The sequence below is a fragment of the Triturus cristatus genome, chromosome 4_2 (genome assembly GCF_964204655.1).
Source record: "Triturus cristatus chromosome 4_2, aTriCri1.1, whole genome shotgun sequence".
NCBI lineage: Eukaryota > Metazoa > Chordata > Amphibia > Caudata > Salamandridae > Triturus > Triturus cristatus.
The window spans coordinates 253,992,748-254,015,081 of NC_140586.1; the positions used below are offsets into that span (position 1 = coordinate 253,992,748).

Here is a 22,334-nt window from a genome sequence, read left to right on the forward strand (position 1 = left end):
TAAACAAGCATTTGCAAAGTCAGCAGATTTGACATTCGCTTGAGCGCTAACAAATACAATATAAAATGCCTGCTGGACTGCAAGATAGTTGTTTTTTTCAAGATTATGGAGCAGATTTACAAGCCCCTTGCACCACTTTTGCGTCATTTTTAACATGGGAAAAGTGACGTAAAAGTGGCGCAAGGGGCTTGTAAATCTGTCCCTATGTATTTAAAGCACGGTAGAGAAAATGGATGAAACGTATGATGAGTGTACATTTCAGATATAAAATAGTCCATCAAGCATTCCAATGGAGACGGAGGATGCAACAAAACGGTTAATAGAAAGCATGTGAGAGTAAAATTATTTATTTAGGCTGATCCAAGATGGATTGAAAATATCTCGAGCCAATGGTTGAAGTTGCCTCAGCTAAAGAAGCCAATGGCTGTAGTTTCCTGAGTTAAAGAAGCCAATGGCTGAAAGAGGCTGAACCAAAGCCCCTGCAAGTATAGAATACTATAGGTTCTATATGAATGATGCAAGCGTCATTGAAAGTAAAACCCAAAAATCGCAGGTTTTTGTAATGTAAACAGCGTCAAACCTAAACCCTGGACGACAGCGAAGCTGTGTTTTCATAACGACTTTGTGTAGTTTACAGCGGCAGTGCAGCAGGAAAGGACAGCTGACCCACGTTTGGAGCTGCTAACCTAAACCCATTAGCCTCATCTCACCAAGACCATAGTAGTAGCAGGTGTATTGCCACTCCAATCTCGTTACATCGCAGAAAGAGACATCATTGGCGCTCCGATGACGTCAGCGGATGTGATGTCTGTGGAAGGTGCATCTCATGTGTAAGAGCTCTTAAAGGAGGCTTGGTCTCTGAGGTCTGCCTATTGGTGGACAAGCAAAGACCTAGCATTGGTCTGGTACAAGGGCATGTCTTTAGGACAGGGACGTCACGAGCAGCTGCTGGGATCGGAAGTGAGGTTAAAGGTCACCACAGCTGAGGAAGGATTGTCCCATGAGATGAATTTAAAGTTGCTCAACATGTGATGAGGCAATGCTGGCCAAAGCAGCATTGGGATGAATAAATAGTATGGCTATTAATAGTAATAGCCATTCTAGAGCACATGTGTCACAGTAGTGTGTCCGGTGCTAGCGATCTCATTTGGAACATGAAGTCAGTTCCACATGGCACATTTGGTCGCACAGTGGGAAGTTCTGGGTGCCTCATAGGAAGCCCTGTTTTAGCGGCTGGATCTGGAGGTGTTCTTTGTAGCTCTGAGGGATCACTTCTGCAGCACTTCACCCAGTTCATGAGCAGGCTTCTGGTGCAGTGTGACTAGTTGCAGGGGTCTCACCTGGAAGTTGCATGCTCCTTTCTACAGATCACACCTGGATCATTGTTAATTTGCAGTACTGTGTCTAGCTCCGGTGGTTAATTCTGGAGCACTGTACCCAGTACTTGGGGCCTCACCTGGACGTATGTGGCCTAGATATGGCCTCACATCTGGTTCACTGTGCAGGTATATATACCGCATTTAGAGGACTTTATCCACTTCTGAAGTTCCGGAGTTAATTTCTGGAGGCCGCATCTTCCGAAGGGTGAAGACATGTTGGAGACAGTCCACAGACAGGTGAATATGGGCAGAAGTCGTTTAAAGCACAAATTGTGCAAGAAGGTGCTCATTATATTATGTTACTTTCCATTTATAAAGCGCACATCCACCAGACGGTCTCGTGGCGCTAGGTAGCCAGTCAACTTCAACCCCTTTAGTAATAAGCCTGTCTAAAGAGCAGAGTTTTCAGGAGTTTTCTAAATGTAGCAAGATCCAAGGAGGACCTAAGGTCCCAAGGCAGGCTTTTCCATACACGAGAGGCGATAAAGGCAAACCTACGACCTCCGATCCTTTGTTTATTCCAGGGCAGAGTTGTCAAGAGGTGTAAGTTGCTAGATCTTAAAGCTCTGGTTGGACAGTATTTAGTGATCCTAGACTTCACGAAAGCAGGGTAGTTCAGGTGGAGGGACTTAAAAACCATGCAGCACGCTTTAAACATTGATCTCTGTACAACTGGCAGCCAATGAAGGTCCATAAATGCCTGGGAGATGTGGCAATGTTTGGGCAAGGTGTATATCAGCCGAGCAGCCTGGTTTTGAATTAGCTGGAGCCTGCGCTGGAGGATTTTAGGAAGTAAATGAGTTAGCGTAATCTAATCTAGACATGACTAGAGCTATGATTACTTGGATCACTTGCTCGTGAATCTAAAATGTAAACGCTGAAGGAAAGGAGTGGCGAGGGATGGAATAAACATGTTCAAAAGCCCAGAGGTAATAAACAAAGCTCAAGGCAGGCCTTTATTTTCCAACTCAAGAGCACTAGCGATTACAAAGTGTGTGGGAGACAGGACGTGTGGGGGGTAACATTAAAATACATTGCAGCAGGTAAAGAGAACTCTACTACCGGAAAGGCATCGATAAAGCTAGAGACCACATTAAGGAGACAAGCAATATATGTCTAGAAAAACTTCTGGTCCATATTTGCAACCAAAATCCAGCACCTCTACCCCAGCTTCTAATGTCTGTGGCAGAAGCAGAAGTGCACAATTTACACGAGCTGTAGAGCTCTGGAAGTCTTGGCCAATAGGTAAACACACTTTTTGAAATAACAGTGCATCCTGGAAGTCTTTCATGTTGGTGTAACACTATTTGCACTGACAGTGCAGCCTGGAAGTCTTTCGAGTTGGTATGACCCTCTTTGCACTAGCAGTGCAGCCCTGGAAGTCTTTCGAGTTGGTAAAACACTATTTGCACTAGCAGTGCAACCCTGGAAGACTTTCAAGTGGTAAAACACTCTTTGTACTAGCAGAGTAGCCTTGGATGTCTTCTGAGTTGGTAAAACACTCTTTGCACTAGCAGTGCAGCCTCGAAGTCTTTCGAGGTTGTAAAACACTCTTTGCACTAGCAGAGTAGCCTTGGATGTCTTCTGAGTTGGTAAAACACTCTTTGCACTAGCAGTGCAGCCTCGAAGTCTTTTGAGGTTGTAAAACACTCTTTGCACTAGCAGTGCAGCCTGGAAGTCTTTTGAGTTGGTAAAACACTCTTTGCACCAGCAGTGCAGCCCTGGAGAACTTTCAAGTTGGTAAAACACTCTTTTTACTACCAGTGCAGCCTGGAAGTCTTTTGAGTTGGTATGACCCTCTTTGCACTAGCAGTGCATCCTGGAAGTCTTTCATGTTGGTGTAACACTATTTGCACTGACAGTGCAGCCTGGAAGTCTTTCGAGTTGGTATGACCCTCTTTGCACTAGCAGTGCATCCTGGAAGTCTTTCATGTTGGTGTAACACTATTTGCACTGACAGTGCAGCCTGGAAGTCTTTCGAGTTGGTATGACCCTCTTTGCACTAGCAGTGCAGCCCTGGAAGTCTTTCGAGTTGGTAAAACACTATTTGCACTAGCAGTGCAACCCTGGAAGACTTTCAAGTGGTAAAACACTCTTTGTACTAGCAGAGTAGCCTTGGATGTCTTCTGAGTTGGTAAAACACTCTTTGCACTAGCAGTGCAGCCTCGAAGTCTTTCGAGGTTGTAAAACACTCTTTGCACTAGCAGTGCAGCCTCGAAGTCTTTTGAGGTTGTAAAACACTCTTTGCACTAGCAGTGCAGCCTGGAAGTCTTTCCAGGTTGTAAAACACTCTTTGAACTAACAGCGCAGCCTGTAAGTCTTTCGAGTTAGTAAAACACTCTCTTTGCACTAGCAGTTCAGCCTGGAAGTCTTCAAGGTTGTAAAACACTTTGCACTAGCAGTGCAACCCTGGAAGTCTTTCGAGTTAGTAAAACAGTCTTTGCACAAGCAGTGTAGCTTGGAAGTCTTTAGAGTTGAGAAAACACTCTTTGCACTAGCAAGCAACCCTGGAAGTCTTATGAGTTGGTAAAACACTCTTTGCACCAGCAGTGCAGCCCTGGAGAACTTTCAAGTTGGTAAAACACTCTTTTTACTACCAGTGCAGCCTGGAAGTCTTTCGAGTTGGTAAAATACTCTTTTCACTAGCAGTGCAGCCTGGAAGTCTTTCCAGGTTTTAAAACACTCTTTGCACTGACCGTACAACCCTAGAAGTCTTTCAAGTTGGTAAAACACTGTTTGCACTAGCAGTGCAGCCTGGAAGTCTTTCGAGTTGGTAAAACACTCTTTGCACTAGCAGTGCAGCCTGGAAGTCTTTAGAGTTGGGTAAACACCCTTTGCACTAGCAGTGCGGCCCTGGAAGTCTTTAGAGTTGAGAAAACACTCTTTGCACTAGCAGTGCAGCCCTGGAAGTCTTTCCAGTTGGTAAAACACTCTTTTCACTAACAGTGCAGCCTGGAAGTCTTTCCAGGTTGTAAAACACTCTTTGCACTAACAGTGCAGCCTGGAAGTGTTTCGAGTTGGTAAAACACTGTTTGCACTAACAGTGCAGCCCCGGAAGTCTTTCTAGTTGATAAAACACTCTTTGCACTAGCAGTGCAGCCCTGGAAGTCTTTCCAGTTGGTAAAACACTCTTTTCACTAGCAGTGCAGCCTGGAAGTCTTTCCAGGTTGTAAAACACTCTTTGCACTAACAGTGCAGCCTGGAAGTGTTTCGAGTTGGTAAAACACTGTTTGCACTAACAGTGCAGCCCCGGAAGTCTTTTGAGTTGGTAAAACACTCTTTGAACAAGCAGTGTAACCTGGAAGTCTTTAGAGTTGGTAAAACACTCCTTGCACTAGCAGTGCAGCCTGGAAATCTTTAGAGTTGGTAAAACACTCCTTGCACTAGCAGTGCAGCCTGGAAGTCTTTCTAGGTTGTAAAACACTCTTTGCACTAGCAGTGCAACCCTGGAAGTCTTTTGAGTTGGTAAAACACTCTTTGAACAAGCAGTGTAGCCTGGAAGTCTTTAGAGTTGGTAAAACACTCCTTGCACTAGCAGTGCAGCCCTGGAAGTCTTTAGAGTTGAGAAAACACTCTTTGCACTAGCAGTGCAGCCTGGAAGTCTTTCGAGTTGGTAAAACACTCTTTGAACAAGCAGTGTAGCCTGGAAGTCTTTAGAGTTGGTAAAACACTCCTTGCACTAGCAGTGCAGCCTGGAAATCTTTAGAGTTGGTAAAACACTCATTGCACTAGCAGTGCAGCCTGGAAGTCTTTCTAGGTTGTAAAACACTCTTTGCACTAGCAGTGCAACCCTGGAAGTCTTTTGAGTTGGTAAAACACTCTTTGAACAAGCAGTGTAGCCTGGAAGTCTTTAGAGTTGGTAAAACACTACTTGCACTAGCAGTGCAGCCTGGAAATCTTTAGAGTTGGTAAAACACTCCTTGCACTAGCAGTGCAGCCCTGGAAGTCTTTAGAGTTGAGAAAACACTCTTTGCACTAGCAGTGCAGCCTGGAAGTCTTTCGAGTTGGTAAAACACTCTTTGCATTAGCAGTGCAGCCCTGGAAGTCTTTCCAGTTGGTAAACCACTCTTTTCACTAGCAGTGCAGCCTGGAAGTCTTTCCTGGTTGTAAAACACTCTTTGCACGAACAGTGCAGCCTGGAAGTCTTTAGAGTTGGTAAAACACTCTTTGCATTAGCAGTGCAGCCCTGGAAGTCTTTCCAGTTGGTAAACCACTCTTTTCACTAGCAGTGCAGCCTGGAAGTCTTTCCTGGTTGTAAAACACTCTTTGCACGAACAGTGCAGCCTGGAAGTGTTTTGAGTTGGTAAAACACTGTTTGCACTAACAGTGCAGCCCCGGAAGTCTTTCTAGTTGATAAAACACTCTTTGCACTGACAGTACAACCCTGGAAGTCTTTCAAGTTGGTAAAACACTCCTTGCACTAGCAGTGCAGCCTGGAAATCTTTAGAGTTGGGAAAACACCCTTCGCACTAGCAGTGCAGCCCTGGAAGTCTTTAGAGTTGAGAAAACACTCTTTGCACTAGCAGTGCAGCCCTGGAAGTCTTTCCAGTTGGTAAAACACTCTTTTCACTAACAGTGCAGCCTGGAAGTCTTTCGAGTTGGCAAAACACTCTTTGCACTAGCAGTGCAGCCTGGAAGTTTTTAGAGTTGGGAAAACACCCTTTGCACTAGCAGTGCAGCCCTGGAAGTCTTTAGAGTTGGTAAAACACTCCTTGCACTAGCAGTGCAGCCTGGACGTTTTTAGAGTTGGGAAAACACTCTTTGCACTAGCAGTGCAGCCTGGAAGTCTTTAGAGTTGAGAAAACACTCTTTGCACTAGCAGTGCAGCCTGGAAGTCTTTCGAGTAGGGAAAACACTCTTTTCACTAACAGTGCAGCCTGGAAGTCTTTAGAGTTGGGAAAACACCCTTTGCACTAACAGTGCAGCCTGGAAGTCTTTAGAGTTGGGAAAACACCCTTTGCACTAGCAGTGCAGCCCTGGAAGTCTTTTGAGTTGGTAAAACACTCTTTTCACTAGCAGTGCAGCCCTGGAAGTCTTTCGAGTAGGGAAAACACTCTTTGCACTAACAGTGCAGCCTGGAAGTCTTTCGAGTTGGGAAAACACTCTTTCCATTAGCAGTGCAGCCCTGGAAGTCTTTCGGTCGGTAAAACATTATTTGCACTGACAGTGCAGCCCCGCAAGTCTTTCGAGTTGGTATGACCCTCTTTGCACTAGCAGTGCAGCCCCGCAAGTCTTTCGAGTTGGTATGACCATCTTTGCACTAGCAGTGCAGCCCTGGGAGTCTTTTCGGGCTGGTTAAACACTCTCTGCACCAACTGTGTAGCAATGTGGTGTCTTTTCGAGTTTGTAAAACACATTTTGCTCTAGGAGTGTGCAACCCTCTGGTGTCTTTTGGGGTTGGTAAACCACTATTTGCACTAGCAGCGCTTCCCATGGATGACTTGTCGAGTTGTTAAAAGTCCCTGCCCCAGCAGTGGAACCCTCGGTTGTCCTTTAGAACAACTGAAACAAACGTAAATTGTACAAGGGCGTTTTAATTGTGAATGGATGCTTCTTATAGGTTTCACATGGAATTACCTTTTTTTCCTTTTACGTGGGCATTATGTTTCGCTAGTAGCTCGGTGGACTGATGCACCTGCACAACGAATCTGCGAATCTTGCCTTGCCAACCAGCCTTTCATCATTCCAAGGTCGATTATCTTTGAGGAAGGCAATAAAAAACATGTTATTTCTCAATATCCTAAGAGATCACCTTGGGGCGACACTTATGACCTACACATTCTTACGTTTTAGCTTACATTTTGCTAAGAATTGCAACCAGGGTATCTTTCCTCATTTATCTTTGTAATATTGATGGTATTGCTTTTCTTTTTTTTATAGCGCTCAGTTTGCCATTGGAGAGGCATCACTGAGCTTTTCTGTACATGATTTGAAATAAGTAATCTAAAAGTGCAAACATGAGGCCATTAGCTCAGATTTCTATAGAAATCTGAAAAGAAGCCCATCTTTGAATACTTTATATAAATAAGCCTGAATGTTGCATTTTACTATTATTTTCTTTTATATTATTTAACTTAGGCAGAACGTGTGAACACCAAGGGTTTGGTGGATTTACCTACCCTGACAAATGAAGAGAAATGTTTGCAGCATCTTGCTGAAAGAGAGGCAAAAAGGGTCCGGGATGGGGGTGGGGGGCGGGGGGGGGGGGGGGGGTGGGGGAGCAGAGTATTTCACATGGAAGGAGCAAGCAGCGAGAAGGGTCTCCCCCAGGCCCCGTATGTGAAAATATAGTATTTGCAGTACCGAGAAGTGCAGAAGATGGGTTGGAAAATAGTCAAACCTTATTTTGGGGCAAATTAGGGCGAAATGCCACACACTGCAGTTCGCACTGTACAGAAGGCCTCAACTGTAAAGCAGCGGTGATTAGGAAGCTAATTTGAAAAATGGCAGGAAAATGAGTCAACCACCCTGAGATTCAGAATAACCCTTGCTGTGGCATTCTGGCTATTCCCGCCTTCGGTCGAAAGCTTTTCAGAGCCACAGGTAAAATGTAATCATGCCAATTTGACACTCCCCTCTCGCCTAGCAACACCACAGCTTTGGCGGACTTTTGGTGCAACCTGGTGCCCTTTTATTATGGAATCCTGTGGACTAAGATACCTTGTAAACAGTCAATAAATAGTCAAAGGAAACGATCCATCCTCGATTTCAAACATTCCATTTATTGTATGTTCGCTCTGTCTTCCCTCGACTTAATGACAAACACTCCTTTGCGAGCCATGACCTGCTACTATGCCATAGCGTCGAAAGGCTAGAGTTTTGTCACAGATGTGTGCCAGTGTTATGCAGGGAAAGTGGTGACGTATGGAGGGGCTACTAACCCTTGATTAAGCATTAAAAAGGAGCCACCTCACTGGAGAGCAATGGGCCGTAATATTTGGGGTGCGGTGCTACTACAGATATTACACTACTGAAAGCTATACCACTGAAGGGAAGACGAATTTGCTACCAAGGACATCTTTTTGGATTGTGCTTGCATCTTTATGTATAAATATCTTAAATAAAAACGCTGTATAAAAAATGTTATCAAACGCTTGTAGAACTAATGCTTCTTGCATGACGGGCAGTGCACACTGAGCCGCCTCTCAGCGTTCATAGTATTTAGCAGACTTTGAACTTTTGCCCACGATCACGCAGTTCGTTGAAGCAGGGGGTCTGGCATTTAGCAGATTCTGGACACTAAATCAGAATTCTTTACCCCGGATCACACAGTTTAGTCAAGGAGGAGTGCTGGGAATACATTCCAAGTCTCCGGTTCTAAAGGCAATATATTTCCCACGAGTAGCTTAGTAGTGCCTGGTAACAGACACAAAAATATGATTTGAGGGAGAGGATGTGGTGAGTGAGACACCGAAAGGCAGCTGCAGCAGTTAATGTGGATATGACGCAGTAGAGTTCCGGTGCTTTTATAATTCCACTCTGTGGTGGTCATGCTGTGGGAGTAGTGGAGAAGGGGAGGTAAGAGGGTGCTACCAGTGAAAGAACGTGGTGCCTGAGGGCTATTGTAAGGTGCCCAGAGAGGTGGGTCGTAGGTAGAGGAGGGAAGTGCCTCGGTGTGTCAAGTGCGATGAGGGAAAATGCATGTGTGGGAGAACCGGGCTTTTCAGGTGGTAAGGCGCTGGTAGGGCTGTGCTACACAGGGGTGGCCGGAGGGTTCAGGGCCTTGAACTAAACGAGGCAAGCCGGTGTGGGGCCTTGCAGGACAGTGCAGGCCCCGTGACCCACTTTGAGAGTCTGTCCTGCTCGGGAGAACCCAAATCTTTCCGTGGGGCGAGGGGAGGGGCGTGGGGGGGGGGGGGGGGGGGCAGTGGTGCATCCACAACACCAGAACGAGTAGTATATCCCAGAGCGGGAAGGCACTTCTACACTGACATGTGGTCCGGCTGGGTATGCTGAGATCCGAACACCCGCTCTTTAACTCTCCAGCTGCTGGTTTTCTGTAAGACAAGCTCGACATATAAAGGCACTGGGCTATCTGGGCGCGCCACCTATGGGTCTCCTACACCACAGAAATTTCAGGGGCCCGGGTTATACAGTCAGCTTAGGGGCGTAGCTTCCATTTGATAGTCAGCTTAGGGGCGTAGCTTCCATTTGTGCACCAGGTGAAGTAGCACCGGGGCCAAGAGGCCTGAGGGGCTCACTGAACCCCGATTATTGCTTCATTTTATAATATAAAAACACAGCCGGGTGGGGGCCAGCGAACATTTCTTCCTTGCGCTATGGCCAATGACACAGTGGCTACGCTGCTACTGCTGCAGCTATATACAAGGCCCGCAGCCTTGTGAAGTACCTACAGATAGAAAACACATGGAATGTGTGTGACCATCCTAAGGCTGAGGTATGATTGTGCTGCACACAATTGCACTCAGCTGCCGCTGAACAAAAAAGGTTAACATTACCTGCAGAAAAAATACTTCTGCCAAATTAGCTTTAATGTTACAAGCAAAAATCACAAACCCCCAGAAAACAACAATTAATGCGTCCTATGAGAACCTTTGTAGACCTCCCACGACGAAAAAACTATCGCAAAGTACATCAAATATGTCGTCACACAATGCTTCAACAATGATGCGCAGCTTGGTTCTATCTATCTATATACTCAAATGCTGGCACATACTTGGAAACATAAGCCCAGGATCACAGCATTTGCTCAAGCAGGGAAGCCAAGCTACACTGAAAGATAAATGAACAAGAACACATCCTCTCTATTTAATGGATGACATCACTGAGTCAAAATTGTAATTTTACTTTCGTGCATGCAATATTACATCTATCATAAGTAAGATGCCAGAGGAAACTGAAGATAGTACACAATTTCAGGCAACAGTCTCAACTCTATTGTGTATTGCATTGTGCAATTAAAAATGTTGTGTGATGGAGAACGTATGGTGACATACCCTGGAGAACAGCTGCAATAACATAAGAACATGTAGAACATACAGTATATTGTGGTCAACTAACAAGAGTGCTGTATTTTAACCTATAGCAAGTTACAAGGTTACTTTCCTGTTACGATATTTTTTTTTTACTGTGTGAAATGTCAAATTCAGAGTCCTCTCTGATAAGAGAAGGAAGGGAATTTACTTCAGGCCTTTGATGAAGCAAATCTCCAACCATTTCCATGGTTGGAAAGTGTTGAGGTACAGTTTGTGAATGTTCACGAACCGACGTGTTTGTGGCCGTCCACAAACCCACACAACAAACTATACTTGTAACACCCACTTCACACCGCATGCCTGGACTTCATACTTGCATAATTTTACGCAGTCGTGCATAATGATGACACAGGTGCCAATAGATTTGGACCTGTTAAGTCTCCTTTTGTGAATGGCAAGTAGGTGTAACTCCATCCACATTGATCCTTAAATGTACGTTTTGAACGTAAATGCCTCTGTGATTCAGGCCCTTCTCGTCTTTTTAAGCAAGAGACTGTGGGGCAGATTTATATCAGACTTGCGCCACTTTTACGCCGCTGTTGCGTCACTTTTTGTGACGCAGCGGCGGCGTAAACCCTGCGCCACGTTGCGCCCTATTTACATCGCGACGCATCTATGGAGATGCGTCACGGTGAAAAGCCCTGCGCCACATTAAACCTGCGTCAGGTTTAATGTATGCAGGGTGGGCGTTCCATCGGAAAAAGCCTCGGAAAAGTGACGCAGTGAAATCTATAAGATTTCACTGCGTCACTTTTCCGACGCTGCTGCGTCAAAACCCTGCGCCTGCTTGTAGCAGGCGTAAGGCATAACGCAGCATGATAGGTATGGGCAGCCCCTAAACATTGCTGGAGTTGCGTCGTGCTTGCGAAACGACTCCAGCAATGCGCCACCTTACGCCATCAGATGCGTCACGCATCTGTTTATCCTTGCGCCACGATGCGCTGCATTGTAAATGCGGCGCATCTGTGGTGGCGCAAGGGTAAACTTGCGTGACGCATATTTCCTGGCACATCCATGCTGATTTGCAGGGATGCGCCAGGGAACATAAATCTGCCCCTGTATCTGCAGCCCTGGGGCAGTCTGACTCACGCACTGCCCTCACTCATACAACCTGGATTGCGAAACCCAATGCTGCGCTCGAGCAGTGGCGCTAAACAGACCTAGTCTTACAACACACCCACATCGTGTGTTTCAGTGCTTACAGGTAGAACATACACCTGGTTTGGAGGGCAGGTCATCTTCGAAGCACGAATTCCCTGTAGAAACCTGTTTCTTCCTGTATCTAAAACTGAGCTGTAAACCTGAGCAGAATCCCTGGTGTGGGTTTTGAGTAAAGCTATGTGCAAACCGGTGCATTATACACAACTAATGCATGACATCTTACTCATTAGTACTGCACTAAATGCAGCCCTTCTATCGCCTACAGAAGACACAGGTGTGCTTGGTCGCGCACGCGCGCACGCACACACACACAAGCGTCCAATGGCACGTCACCGCACACGACACACCACACAGCCCTCCAGTTCCACACCGTGCCATTGTCTGTCACAGATCAGGCACGGGTATATCACCCAGTACTATACACAGGCATCCATTCCATGACGTCTCTTACCGTATTCTTATTATTATTTGGACATTTATAAAGCACAACATAGTCTCTCTAGGAGCGTCTTGGTGGTAATACTCACAGGTAGAGCACTGAATGTGATACCCAAACAGGAATGTTAATGACATGTCAGCCTCTGGGATCGCACTGACTTCCCATGACATACGAGACTCGAAAATACACACTGGCCTCCCTTGAAGTCTCTAATCTTACATGTACCCTGGGCTCCCATTGTGTGTTAGTCTTTAACATACACAAATGCCTCCCGTGATGTGACATCTGTAATACACACAGAGGCCACCCCATGAGGTGTTAGTCTCTAACATGCACACTGGGTTCCCTTGATGTGCCCGTCTCGAAAAGACACAGATGCCCCCAATGGTGTGTCAGTCTCTGACATACACAGTGGCCTCCCATGATATTTCAGTCTCTCACGTACACTGTGGCCCCCATGATGTGTCAGTCTCAAACATGCATAGTGGACTCCCATGATGTGTCAGTCTCAAACATACACAGTGGCAGTCCCATGATGTGTCATCATCAAACGTTTGCAGTGGCCTCCATGATGTGTCAGTATCTAACATACACAGTGGCCTCCTATATCAGTCTTTCACATACACACTGGCCTATCATGAAGTATATGTCTCTAACTGGACACTGGGTCCCCATTATGTGCTAGTCTTTTAACATGCACATTGGGCTTCACGTGATGTGACAGGCTCTGACATACAAAATGGTGTCCCGTAATGTGTCTGTCTCTTACATTCATAGTGGCCTCTCATGATGCGTCAGTCTCAAGTATACAGTGGCCTCCCATGATGCGTCAGTCTCAAGTATACAGTGCCCCCCCCATGATGTGTCAGTCTCAAACATGCAGTGGCCTCCCATGATGTGTCAGTCTCAAACATACACAGTGGCAGTCCCATGATGTGTCATCCTCAAACATACACAGTGGCCTCCATAATGTGTCAGTATCTAACATGCAAAGTAGCCTCCTACATCAGTCTTTAACATATACACTGACCTCCCATGAAGTATATGTATCTAGCTGGACACTGGGTCCCCATTATGTGCTAGTCTTTAACATGCACACTGGGCTTTACATGATGTGACAGGCTCTGACATACAAAATGGTGTTCCGTAATGTGTCTGTCTCTTACATTCATAGTGGCCTCTCATGATGCGTCAGTCTCAAATGTACAGTGGCCCCCCATGATGTGTCTGTCTCAAACATACACAGTGGCCTCCCAAGATGTGTCGGTCTCAAACATACTCAGTGGCCTCCCAAGATGTGTCGGTCTCAAACATACACAGTGGACTCCCATGATGTGCCAGTCTCAAACATACACAGTGGCCTCCCATGATGTGTCGGTCTCAAACATACACCGTGGCCTACCATGATGTGCCAGTCTCAAACATACACGGTGGACTCCCATGATGTGTCATTCTCAAACATACACAGTGGCCTCCAATGATGTGTCTGTGTCAAACATACACAGTGGCCTCCCGTGATATGTCAGTCTCTTTCATACACCGTGGCCTACCATGATGTGCCAGTCTGAAACATACACAGTGGCCTCCCATGATGTGTCAGTCTCAAACATACACAGTGGACTCCCATGACTTTTCAGTCTCTCAAACATACACAGTGACCTCCCATGATGCGTCAGTGTCTTACAAACAAAGGGGCCCCCCATGACGTTTCCTTCTCCAACATTCACACTGGCCTCCCACGATGCGTCATTCTCCAACATAAACACAAGACTCCCGGTGATTCTGATCAGACACATCCTGTGCCCTCTGCCCCGCGTCTTGTAGCACTTTACGATTTCCTGTAAGATCTCACACCTTGTCATCGGAGAGCCCCAGCGATTCTGCGAACCATACGTCTCTTTCCAAGGCGCTCTTTGTGTTAGCCACGCTCACCATGTTTCCGCTCTCGCGCCCATTGCGCCACGAAATAGAATTAGAAGAAATACTCTCCACTAAATGCTTTCGCCAAAGACAAGCATCTCCCATAGTTTGATGTTTGACTGACTCGGTCCCGACCCTACATCAATTTGAGAGGCAATTTTCACCTCATCCAATTTCTCTATAGACTAACTGGTGTCAGGATTGTCATCTAATTAGGGGTAGAGTGTCCCAGAAATCTCTGTTGGTTTTTCTAGTCAAGAACTTTAAAAAGCCAGCGAGGGCGTGGTCAAGTGACTCCCTAAATATTTACCTTCTCAAGAGGTGCCACAACTGTTCAATTTACGACGGCCAGCCTCACCTTACCCTAGTCCTCCACTTAAAGAAGTGGGCGAGCCCTACGCTCCACATTCGGGGAGCACCGGGCGCTTTGGCACTGTGGGTGGGAACTTTTATAAACAAAGAGGATATACAGATAGCGGCCTTGGTGATAATGATTTCGAAGTATTCCAAATATTCCGAGAAGAAATCTTAAGGGGAAACCTAAGGAATCTGCAAAATCGATGGCGAAAATATAGATTAACGTTCTTTTTAATTTATTGCCAAAAAATGCTGAAACATAGTACATCAAACGGCAGTCACTGAATTGATTTTCAACATTGTTTAAATATTTGAAATCTCTCTGTTTGAAATATGTACAATATGAAAAGCCTCTGTCCCAGGCCACACAACTCTTCGGACCCCAGTTATCTGTATCCCAGTGTCGCTCCCCGTTCCCTTACACCTCGCCAGCACCCCGCCCACCCTCTGCGGCATGATGCCAGTTTCTCTGTTCTATTACACACCTTGGGGCAGATTTACAAGCCCCTTGCGCCACTTTTGCGTCACTTTTAACATGGGAAAAGTGACGCAAAAGTTTCGCAAGGGGCTTGTAAATCTGCCCCCTTGTCTCAGCCCCTCTGCGGGTTTGCACCCCTAAAAGCAGACGATTGCTTGCAGGCGCGCAACACCCATTGGACTCACAGGGCTTCAGCCCCCCCCGTCGTGTGTGGCAGCCCGGGATGAGACACCTTCCCGGGCAAAAAAGCAGCCGCACCCGAGCACTTCACAGGTCTTTAAAAGACCATTTGCATGTTAATGAGGCCTTGCTGTTGTTTCACCCCTTCTAAGAGGCCCTGCAGCTCCACTCTGCCTATTGATTAAAGTTCAGCCCCCCCCGAAATTTTTTCTCAGCCCCCCCCGAAATTTGGCTCTAGTTGCGCCTCTGATTGCTTGTCACATTCAGGCATAGATTAAAAAAAAAAAGTCCCCTTAGTAGTTAGTGACTTGGGATGGGTCATGAGTGGCTTCGCTGCGAAATGAGTTTATATAATGAGCGCAGCATGTGCAGTGACACCTTGTCCATGATTCTCAGGGGGCCAGTGCCCCCCAATTACCACAGTTCTGTACTAGCTAATGAAGGGTTCTTGGAGTTGGGTACAATTTCCCTTGCAGCTCAGCTGAGCTGCCGCTATAATAATTGAGCAGTGAGGCAGTCTTGCTGGCCTTTGCCGCCACATCCTCGCTTCTTGGCGCCCCTCATTCCTCCTTCCTGTCTGCTGCGTATGCATATTCCCTCTGCCTGGATGGAATATTTGAGGGAACGTCCATTAGAAGTTTAAAATCGGCGGGAAAATAAAGGAAGAGATATTTTCTGCAGGAATAAAAAAAAAACTTCGCGCGCCAGCAGTGGACTGTGGCATCTGTCTGGGCTACACTGGCGCTCCAGCTGCAGCCCCGCCTTGCCGCCTCCCTCCCCCTTTCGATTTTTTTTTACGGTTTGGGGACTTTTTGACCCCCTCGTAGATCTTTCTCCACCTTCCCAGCTCCTACGATCTAATCGAAGCAGCTGCGAATTTGCCCAAGAAAATGCGTTGCGTCCCCCATCCGATGATGTCCTTAGATGAGGAATGTGGAGGGAACTCAATCAGGAGAGGACTGGGAGCCGAAAAGAAAACAGCAGCTGCTCCTGGGGCTGCAGGAATGTCGCCACTGGAGGCCACACCACCCCTCCTGCCCCCATGGTCGTGCTAGGGGACACCCGTGTGTCCGCGAGCGCCGACCCTCAGCCTACCCCCTCTAGGCAGCCGGAAGCTTCCTTTCATATAGCGTCTTCAACTGCACAAAAACACGCATGTTCGGAGCACTAAAATGACCAGGGATTACTATTACCACGTGTAATGTCATGCATTTTATAGATCTAGGAAGGATGAGAGGAGAGTTAGTACACATTGAGGTCAGCAGGGAGTGCTTAACTCGCTCAGCCATTTAGCTGCGTCTATGTGCTTATATCTTTCTACATATCGCCTGTCCATCTTCCTTCGTCCATCTAACAATCAGACTAGACCTTTGGAATCCAACCATCCATCCCCATTCACAAATTCATCCATGCAGCTATGCATCCAAACAAAATGCATTCATACATCCATATATCCATGTGAACCTCAATGAACCAGCCACCCAGCCATTCTCTTTATCTACCCGCCCAAACACACCGATCTATCGATCCATCCATCCATCCACCCATACCCACCCATCCATCCATTCATCCACCCATAACCACTTAATCATCCAGCCATACCCACTAATCCATCCACCCATACCCACCCATCTATCCATCCGTCACCTACCCATCCATCCATCAATGCGCACACCAGTTCTCCCATCCACTCATGCATCAGCCCATCTAGGCGCTTTCTCAATATCCCTACATCTGCAGTTCAGCTTCTTTCTCGTCTCTAATCAAACCTGGCCTGTCTAGAGTTACTCCCTCTGGTTGGTTGTCTGTTTCCCCATGTATCAGTCATCCTTGTGACTGTCTGTTTGTTGTACATAGATAGGACTGTTTTCTCTGCCCTGCTGCTATCACGGTTACCCTTTGGATGTACTTAAAACTTGCAGAACCAAGGCTGTTCTTAGCACAATGCCTGAAGCGTCATTTTCTGTGACTCTCCTTGCGTGTCCGTAGGTGCCAGTGTTCATCGGTGTGTGCGCCTTCTGTGTGTTGAGTCGGTAGGTTTCTGAGTAGGCACTCGCTGCGTTTCTTTCTGGATGTGTCTGTATTTTCTTAAAGTGTGTGCGTGTGTCGTTAGTGTGTGTCTTTGTGCCAGTGTTTGCTCCCCAGTTTGTGCGTGTGGCGTCTCTGTGTGCCCCCTGTGTTTGCGTGTGTGCCTACGTGTCTGCGTACATACATACAGATGTCTACGGTTTATTGGTGAAAATAAATGTAATTATGTTCCGTCAGAGAGACTGCCACTTTGAGGTTATACAAGTACTGTTACTGACCATAAAAAACATAAACGCAAAGAGTCAAATTTAGGATCGATTCCTACACGTGACGTGTGAATGCAGCACGATTCCCTCGGTCACCCCACTCACCAGGAAGTAAAACACGAGACTTTTCATCATTGGCATACTTAGTACCCGTGTCGTGTGTACGTACATTGTGCATATACACACGCACCGCGTTAATAAACGTTGTACGCACATTCATGCATATACAGACATGCACTTGCAAACGCACATCCGCAGACACGCATTCACACACATGTTTAGGCACACTCGCAAACATATATACGCATGCAAACACGAGCGCAAGATGTTTTTTATTCTCTCGGGGTTTTGGCCTTGAAAAGGGGAAACAGGTAATTAATTATAGAAAGTCACCCAAAGTAGTAACGGGAAAAGTTAAGAGAGAAATATTTAGACTAAACGAATTAACTGTCCGACAGCAAACTTTGCCTTTAGAGCCACTTCTAGTCTCTATCCTGTGGTCGGCTCAACCTCTCAGTTAACCTATAAAAAAAAGAGGGGACCGGCTACAAAAAATACAAGGGATTATTCCTGAAAACGGTTTATAGTTAAAAAAAAAAAACATACACATTTTAACTACAATAAAAATGCTCGGAAGAAAAACATAAATCCTTTTTGACACGTGTCTATTATACTCTGTGTTTTTCTACAAATGCCAAAACGCAAATATGATGGGCTACATTTAAACATGCTTAGAAATATATGTGACAGCGACATTTTTCGCTCTCTGTATATATATACATACAGTCTCTGGAATATATAGAAACGTGACACATCATCTATCTATCTATCTATCTATCTATCTATCTATCTATCTATCTATCTATCTATCTATCTATCTATCTATCTATCTATCTATCTATCTATCTATCTATCTACACACAGTTTCAATTTTGCGTATATACCTATATATGTGTAGATGCACATATATATGTATACATGCATACACAATTTCGTCCATTTATTTATAGTGAGATTTGTTCAAATGTAGCAACTTTACCACCCCCCTTTAAAATGCGCCTTTTGTCATTTTTTGGCAGGACTACGTGCAAGCATTCAGAAACGACTATAGCGGGCAGGGCAAGCGCCCCTGATTTGCGCGGCAGCGAGTGATTGGAGGCTGGGAGGAGAGGGAGAGAGGGAGGGAGGGGGAGGCAGTTCACCTTGGTGCGCCAGGTAGTAGCAGGCCAGGTGTCCTTCCAACGCTGGGCCTTACCCGAGGGTCTCTCGCTCCGCCCTCCTCCGACGTCCGCCAGGGCCACTTATCTTTTGATTTTTTTTTCTTTCTCCATAAGGGTGCAACACCTGTGGAGAAAAACACTGGTCGTGAGATGTCTTTGTAAAGGACCAACATTCAGTCTTTTTTCAGTGGTGATGGTAGCAGTGGCGACGGCAGCTTGGTCCCCATTCGTCCTCCGCGACGCCATTCCATGCCCAGTCTAACCAATGTGCAGACTACTGTACAAAAGCATTGTCCTGAACAGGTAGTCTGAACACTGGGCCGACGGGACAGGTTCCATGGACTCCTCCAGCCGTCATCTTGGAAGTCCTTTCGGAGCTGTCGAAGGAAGTGGGGGAAAGCCACCCAAGTGCCCGTTCCTGCGGTCTAGTGGCGTCGGGTCCAAACGTCGATGACGGCCTGCACGTCCCGCGCTCTGAGACAGTCTAGCACGCATAAACCCTGGAGGAGATCTGTTTCCCACTCTTGACGTGGCACATTTGCAGAAAAACTGGGATCTGCCAATGAATTTAGGAGCAGGAAAAGGGAGGAGGGCTGGGCCTGCGCCTCCATATATGGCATGATGTCACCCAGGGGAGGCTCTGGGTATGCACTGTGCCGCTGGAGAGGCCTGCTAGACCTGCCTGCTCTCAGACATAGGTCTGTGTTTAAAATGGTACCAGATGTTTTAGTATGTTCATTTCATCTCCGAGCCAGTTTTTTTTTGCTCTCTCTCCCCCTTCAGCTCGGGCAGGAAGTGGGGCCCCCAGTATGGAAAAGCTGTTAAAAACAGAATCAAGATGCACACTTTTGACGGAGGCCAACTGCAAGTGAAGGAAATGCTTAGAGTTTCAGAATGCTGAAAAAGCAAGTTAAAAAAGGGAGAAAATGGGCGATTTGCGGAGTTATTTCCCGCTGCTTTTACTAGTTTTGAGTTTAGTCCTGATTGAGCCCTCCCCTTTCTCTCCCTTCCCCCTCCCGCCTTGGGACTGTCAGCAGCATGTAGGCTGCTCTCCTAGACTTCAGCTGTAATTGCGACCACTTCCTGAAGTGAAGCCCCCATGATAAGTCTGGAGAAATGTTCTTTGTCAAAGCCTCCATGTGAGTAATTGGTTCCACGTTTGGCCTTCCTTTCTCCCCCTACGGGCATGTGGGCCTATCCTTGCTGGCAGAATACTTTACCATCACTGGAGGCCCAAGAGAAAGTATAAAAGCATGCAAAGGCCCGGGCCACCTCCACCGAGCAAAGCACCTATTTCTGATCTCATAATAAATTGCTTCTGGTACATCAACAATGTGTAGCCTGGCTTGTCGCTCTGGGCTGTTGATTCTGCTGGCTGGACCGCCTGCGTTCCAAGTTGTTCCTCCCTCAAAAGATGGAATTTTCCGATTATGTTTTTTTCACCCTGCCTTTTGATGACTACCAGATTTTGACAGACATTTGCCAAGTATGACTTGTCCAAAGATATTCCTTTTGCCGCCATTCTGAACTCCCCCTTGTAAGACCCTCCCTCTTCCCACACAGCAGACATTTCTGTTTTCTGTTCTCCTATTGCTGTTATTTATGTGTGTTGTATAACTGGATTTGCATCTTTCTTTCGAGATACTCTCCTTTTCCGTTTCAATTTTCCCTGCCATGCTTTCGCAACCTTCCAGCCATGATCAAAGTTTCTACTTGCTCCACACACCACTGCCATTGAGCACATCCGCATTGTACGGGGTGGAGCAGCTCCACAGACTCGCCTTGCACAGGGGAGAGGGGGTTTAGTCCAGAAGTAACCAGGATTCATAGTTAAAATCCCACCTTCAAGGAGCATGCAGAGTTATAATTACCTTCATCCTACCAGCTAGAAATTTTGGTTTCCTGTTACAAGCCATAAATATTTACTTGTGACTTAGTGGATCTCAAGGAATCCTGCTGCAACACCTACAAAAGTTCCTGGTGATATAAACCTTCGTGCATGGAGCGAATCATTACAGCAAGTTGGGAAGCAGTTAAAGCTGAGATCTTTTTGGAGTGGTCAGGGTGACCATGTGTGTGGTTCCACAGACATCTCACTTCTCCCTTTGGAAATGCATATATTTAACGACTGACGAACATTCCAGGACAATCCAGCTTGCGCTTCCAAATACATAATGAAGACACTCTGATCCTGCATGTCAAGTGGTTCTAAGTCTCAGATCCCTCCATTAAAGAATTGAAAGCTAAGAAACTCTGTGCCTTCGGTCCATTCACGAGGAGTAACTTCTTTTTATCTGCTAGCCATGTCCAAATGCAGGCATGGGCTATCAGATCAGGACCAACCTTTTTCCTTGATACTATGGCGCACTGCACCACCCATGAGTTTGGTGGAGCATGCGGCCGCCTGTTTTCAGCCTTACAGGTATCCAAAGATTTTTCCTCCTGATCCCGTATCATGGGTTAACATCTCATTGACTCAGACTGATTATTGAACCATTTACATTTTATTTCTGTTCTTTGCCATACTTTGAATTTGCATTTGGATCCTAGCATTACATCCTCGGTCTCCACTCCCAGGTGGGAAGTAAGATTATTAATTGGCCGCCCCCTGTTCCATGGATGTCCATGATTTAAAAAAAAAAAGTTTTATTAGGGGTTTTACAATACACTACATCAGTTTCAACATTTCTTTTGTGAGACATATATTTCACGGTTACAGTTGACCAGGTATCATAACAGGAGATATTACAATTCGATTGCATCATACTTCTGTGGTTGACGTCTGGCCAGGGACACAATTTAAATCTGTAACTGTTGAACAATTGTAAACAATGTGAACAGTTGGGGTGGTATGTGAGCAACCGTGAAAGGAGGAGGAGGCTGTGGCTGGCAGGCAGCTTGTCAGGCGGAAGGGGATTAGTGTTGGGTGTAGTAAAGGTGTTGTCAGGGTTGCAGTGTGCCTTGTGGATGATGCTCGCAGAAAAAGCTTCAATGGTGTATTAGTGTGTTGCGCTTTGTGGGGGCAATATGTTAGCATCTGGGCACAAGGCCTCTCCTCTGTGCATTGGAGGGTTGGGTTTATGCAGTTGAGGGCAGAAATGTGTCGTCTCTGTTTGTTGCCTGCAGCCAGTGCCATCTTAAGAATTTTTGGGGCCCTGGGTTAGTGAGATTTTGGGGGCCCCTATCTAGAGCAACTTTTAATTTTATTACCAATTTGTGGCTAATATTAGCCCTCACAATGCCAAACATTCAGAAGTGTGAGTAAATCAAATACGGTTGAACTATGCCTTGACAGGCCCCCCAAAGTCCTTTAGATGAAGTTGGGCAAAGACAGTGCGAGGCAGCGGTAGTCAGAAAGGAGAGAGGTTGGCATGCAGAAATAGACAGGGAGAGAGAAACTTCCCTTTCCCATGGGGCCCTTTGGAAGGTGGGAGCCCTGGGCAATAGCCCATATTGCCCGTGCCTTAAAACGTCACTGCCTGCAGCTGTACCAGCATATCATCCCATTCCATCGAGATTAGGTTCTTGAGAAGGCCTATCGATTCTTCTCTGCAAATCGACATGCTTTCAAATTCCGCCCATCGGGCTAGTGTGTGTCGCCAGGATGCTGCTTGCCGGGGAATTTGTGTGTGCCATTGTAGTCTAATGGCTCTCTTGGCAAGGAGTAGCGATTGGTTCGCAAATCGAGCCGCCATCTTGTTTTGTTGAGTGGCTCATAGATGCCTAAGGCTATGGCTGCCCATTTGTCTCGCCCAGTGTGGGTGTCCAAACCATTATAAATGAAAATATTGATTGCACCAGCCGCTTTTGGGTTTTGAAGCCAAACTCGGGGCCCAGTAGCCCCCTGTACATAACTGTGACAATGAAACCTGTTTGGACATGTAAAGTTGGTGGAATGTAAGTTAACAGA

The 22,334-nt window shown here is 46.3% G+C and overlaps 1 long non-coding RNA gene across 1 annotated transcript; it reads right to left on the reverse strand.

The window, feature by feature from the left end:
* Positions 1-2,309: 2,309 nt before the first annotated feature.
* LOC146833588 (uncharacterized) lies at positions 2,310-19,300 on the reverse strand. Its single transcript, XR_014960602.1, has 2 exons — positions 18,407-19,300; positions 2,310-7,078 (listed from the first exon to the last, which is right to left on the reverse strand). It is a non-coding gene; the product is annotated as an uncharacterized LOC146833588 (long non-coding RNA).
* Positions 19,301-22,334: the final 3,034 nt, after the last annotated feature.